This window comes from Myodes glareolus, chromosome 2 (genome assembly GCF_982192425.1).
Source record: "Myodes glareolus chromosome 2, mMyoGla1.1, whole genome shotgun sequence".
Lineage (NCBI taxonomy): Eukaryota > Metazoa > Chordata > Mammalia > Rodentia > Cricetidae > Myodes > Myodes glareolus.
In genome coordinates this window covers 90,952,383-90,957,728 of record NC_142027.1, presented here as the reverse complement: position 1 = coordinate 90,957,728, position 5,346 = coordinate 90,952,383, and the positions used below count along the sequence as shown (strand labels likewise).

Here is a 5,346-nt window from a genome sequence, read left to right as displayed (position 1 = left end):
TATTTGACTGTGAAATATCCTAGAACCTGACTGAAACGTGGAATGTATGTAATTCAGTTACTTAATTTTATTTTGGTTTTTTGAGATAAGGTTTCTTTGTGTATCTTTGGAGCCTAACCTGGAACTCACTCTGTAGAACAGGTTGGCCTGATGTTAGTTACTTAATTTTAAAAATAATTTATCATTGTTTCTCTATTCCCTGTGGGGTCTGTAATTATTTTTGGATACCTTCTGTACTAGCGTTTTTATTGATGTGAAGAGAGACACCATAACCACAGCAACTCTAATGAATGAAAACCTTTAATAGGGTGTGGCTTACAGGTTCAGAGGTTTATAGTCCATTATCATCATTGCAGGGCATGGGGGTATGCAGGTAGACATGGTTATTTAGAAGGATCTGAAAGTGGAGAAGGAGCTACATCCTGATCCCACAGGGAAGAAAACATATTCTAAAACACTAGGCATGACTTGAGTATACGTCACCTCAAAGCTATCCCACAACATGACATACATCCACCAACAAGGACACACTTACTCCAACAAGAGCACACCCCTAATATTATAAGTTTCATATGAGCTTATAGGGGCCAATTGAATCCAATTAACATACCTCCAAGATACTCTTATAAAGGAGAATAAATGTTTTTATGATGTCTCTAAAAGAAAAGGTTTGTGAAGAGGAGATTACCTTTTTTATAGGAAAATATAATCATTTGACTGGCAAATAAGAAGTTTAGAAGAAACACAGTGATTGCAGAGGAAACACTACTTTTTCCTTCTACACATCTTAGGTTCCTGTTGGGGACTCCACAACATAACAAGCTAAAGAAGAGAAAAGCATGAAAACTCACCTAGCACAAGCTTTCACAACTCCAGAGCCTTCCTGAGGAAGTGAAGCCTTCAACAGTGCTTAGACCTTAGATTTTCTACCAGAGTTGATGGAAAGTGAAACATGATAGAGCGTGGGACAAAATAAAACAAATAAGAGTCAAGCAAGGGAAGGCAAATAGAGAGGGCTTTTTTGCTCGTGTCCTCTGTGTGTGCCTTCATCAGTCTTCAGATATGAAGCTGTTCTTTCCTCCATGGAGGGACATGTGGTGCTTCTGACCTGCTTCAGGAATTGTCAGAAAGCCCTTACTTTTTAAAATTAAATATATTTTCTTTTCCTTTCTGTTATTTATTTTAAGAAAACAATCATTTTTCATTTTACATACCAATCCCAGTTTCCATTCTCACCTCTCCTCCCATTCTCTCCACCTTACCCATCCCACCCCACCTCCCATCCACTCATCAGAGAGAGTAAGGCACATTGCTTTGGGGAAGGTCTAAGGCCCTTCCTACTATATCTAGGCTGAGCAAGCTATCCATCCAAAGAGAATATACATCCAAAGAGAAAAGGTTCCAAAAAAGACAGTAGAAGCAGTACGGTCACATCTTGGTTCCACTGCCAGTCTGCCCTGCAGTCTGCCCCAGCCATGCAATTGTCAAACACATTCAGAGAGACAAGTTTGAAACTATACTGGTTCCTTCCCAGTTCTGCCGGCGTTGTTCAGCTCGCATTAGCTCATGTTAACTATTTCAGTGGGTGTCCCCATCATGGTCAGAACCTCTTTGCTCATATTCTCATTTCTCCCACTCTTCAACTGGACTTTGGGAACTCAGTCCAGTACTCCGAAGTGGGTCTCTGTCTCTGTATCCGTCAGTTGCTGGATGAAGGTTCTATGGTGATGTTTAAGATATTCATTGGTCTGACTACAGGGTAAGGGTAGTTCATGCACCCTCTCCTCTATTGCTTAAAGTCTTAGCTGGGGTAATCCTTGTGGATTCCTGGGAATTTCTCTAGAACCAGGTTTCTTGCTAGCCCCATAATGGCTCCCACAATCAAGATATCTCTTTTTACTTATCCTTATTTAAGAAATATCTGGAGACTGAAATATACAAGTTAATTCACCTAACTGGAATAGTCTTGACTAAGTCTTTGAGACTTTAGTATTTAGAAGGTTAACTCCTGAAGTACCTTGGAAATTTTAATTTAACACTTGTAAAAACATTATATTTAGATGTGTGTAAAGTCTATACCTGATTAAATGCTAAAACCTGAACTGTTCACAGAGACATGCACAGCACTAATAACCAATAGATTTATAACAGAAAAATTCATGGGGAACACCAGACAGATTATCAGAGGCACAATGCCAAGAAGGAGCATGCCATTTCCTTAATTCACCCTGGAATCTTGGTGCTTTTTCATATTCAGTAGTGGTTTCCATTAAGAATTCACTTACATACATGGCAGTGCAGCTTTACTTTGTTTTTCCCCAGGTATTACTTTGATCAAACAGTTTCCTCAAACTATACAGAAAACAGTCCTTCCATAAAAAATTGTTACACCCAGGGTGAGCTTTAATTGAGAGCCCTAGTCATTTGAAGCAAATGACAGAAAAATCATTCACTTCCTAAGTGCTTGAGGCTCTGTCATTTCAGTATTAGAGGAACTTCAGGTTCCCAGCAGCACCGTGCTCAAAGAATCCACTCAGAAGTGTCTCTGTGAGAAATAGAACCTCCTCCTGGCCATTACTAATTCTTGAGTGTACTGAACAGACTGCCTAATAGTGCTGAACACAATCAAACAGAAGAATATAACACATACTTCTATTCTGCCTCTTAGGATATAAAATCTAATCCAAACTCAGGTTAATGTACAGGAATTCCTAAGACACTTATGGAAATGAAGGATTATTTCCCTGTGACTATGAGAGTTTGAACTGGGGACCAGAATTCTCATCATAGCCCATATGAAAATAAAAGGATTAACTAGGTTAAGTTCACAGTACTGAAATTCTTTTTGATGAATATAGCTTCTCCTCCATCTATTGAAAGCGCATAGACATTCATGCCGTGAATAATGGTTCATGCCTTAGATTCCAAGACTCAGGATGTAGAGACATGTAGATCTCTGAGAGTTCAAAGTCAGCCTAGTCTACATTGTGAAATTTAGGATAGTTTGGCAATAGAGTAAAATCCTGGCTCCATAGACAAAACAAAAACAATAGAAGGAAGTTATCCAAAAAGGTGGGGCAGGCATGGTGATTCACAATTGTAATCCCAACACAAGGGATGCACATGCATTTGGATATTTCCAGGCCAACACAGTCTACACAATGAGTTCCAGGACGTCCAGAATACATACAGAGACCCTGTCTTAAACATCATCAAGAGCAAGAATCTGATCAGAAAATGCATGACACATGAACCTGAACATTAGAATAGTTTGTGAGTGTGTCAGGAAGGATTTAATATTCAGGCCATTTAAAAACTCTCTTCACTTTCATTTTACGTGTGTGGGTGATTTGCCTGAATGTTTGTCTCTGCAGCACATGTTTGCACTGCCCAAAGAGGTCACAAGAGGGCATAATATCTTCTGCAAATTGAGTCACAGAGGAGCCACCTTTTGGCTGAGTGGACTGCAACCTGGGTACTCTGCAAGAGTACAGTGAACATTTTATTAAAGTATCTGAGTAATATGTCCCAGTGACACATCTTTTGTACTTTGAATTATGACTTGAGGAATATTCTGAGGTCAGTATTCATTGTTCTGTGCAGTCAGCAGAGGTTGCAGCATTCATTATCCGCCTGATAAATCAACATGCACACTTTATGCACATGCACTCTAAGTATTTCTGATTCCTACCTATGTGGAAAGATGCTGATGCATATGTGACATTTATACAGAATTGAATTTTTATTTGAAATATTGTGTTAATTTAGTTTTATATGCATATTTTTATTTTAAATTCTTCTCTGATATAATTCTATTCCTGGAAGTATGTCTTAAGTTCAGCCCAACTTAAGGGCTATAAGAATCAAGCATGAAGAATTTTCAGACTTAATGGTAAATATGCATAGATCCCTTAAGGACCCTTTTGGACTGATAGAGGAGTAGGCAGGTAATTCTGTTAGGATGTTTGTACGTGAGATCTCTGAAAACTTTTAGGAATATAGAGATGCATGTAACATAAAGGCCTGTTGTTTTTAGGGCACATCACTCAATCATTTTAAAGTAAGTGAATGGATGATAAATGCTGTATTAGCCAATTCTTGATGATTTAGCCAAACTCATAATGGTGTTGCTATGCAAAGAAAAAAGATAAGCATTAGAAGACAAAAGTTGCATTTACTAAGGAGTACAGACTTAGAAGAAGACTGTTGGAATCAGAGATAACAGAAGTTATTATGTTTCTGGTACATGAATTTTCTTTAATAGACAAATGTCCAAGCAGAAATAATACATGTACTTACCTCACAATATTAAGGGCTTATGCAATAGTGGAAAGGAAAAGAACCTGGCTCCTTCCTGCCCGATTTGTGTGTCCTGGGATGATATCAGAGAAGATAACATGCTTATTCTGGGGACCACGTTCTGGCCCTGCAAGGTGCTGGAGTGAACAACAAATAACCTCGGCATCTCCAGACATGTGAGTGTTTGTGAACTCTGCCAATTTTCTCTTGACTTCTGAGGTCAGACTTGAGGGTTATGCAGCCAAGCTATATCCTGTGCAGCTGTGAATAGGCTTAAGGAGGCTGTCTCCTAGGTTCCTGAAGAATGTAAAGGGGACCCCTCTTTCCTTTCTGCCACCGCCATGCCATCCAGACTGAGGAAGACCCGGAAACTCCGGGGCCACGTGAGCCATGGCCATGGCCGCATCTGTAAACATCGCAAGCATCCAGGAGGACGCAGGAATGCTGGAGGCATGGGTCATCATAGGATCAACTTCGACAAATATCATCCAGGTTACTTCAGGAAAGTTGGTATGAGGCATTACCACTTCAAGAGGAACCAGAGCTTCTGCCCGACTGTCAACCTGAATAAACTGTGGTTGCCGGTCAGAGAGCAGACCCGGGTTAACGCTGCCAAGAACAAGACTGGAGTTGCTCCATCATTAACGTCATGCGATCGGGCTACTACAAAGTTCTGGGGAAGGGAAAGCTCCCTAAGCAGCCTGTCATCGTGAAAGCCAAATTTTTCAGCAGAAGAGCTGGAGAGGAGATAAACACTATTGGAGGTTCCTGTGTTCCGGTGGCTTGAAGCCCCTCAGGGAGGCCAATTAAATGCTAACATTTTCAAAAAAAAGAATGTAAAGGGAAGGAGAAAAACCAGCTAACCAGCGAGACTCCCTTTCCTGTAGAGTGATGGGCTAGGGTTGTCATCCAGAGAATGAGACTCTCAAGACTGCATTTTGAGAATCAGGTGGGCAAAGTCTTATCCCTCAATTCACTTCATGAGCACCTTCCAGATTCCAAGGGTGGGCTGAGAGGAAGCATTGTGGATGGCAGGTGCTGTCCCCT

The 5,346-nt window shown here is 40.4% G+C and overlaps 1 pseudogene; it reads left to right on the top strand.

Moving 5' to 3' along the window:
* The first annotated feature begins 4,622 nt into the window (after positions 1 to 4,622).
* LOC146895550 (large ribosomal subunit protein uL15 pseudogene) lies at positions 4,623 to 5,086 on the top strand (annotated as a pseudogene).
* The last annotated feature ends 260 nt before the right edge of the window (positions 5,087 to 5,346 follow it).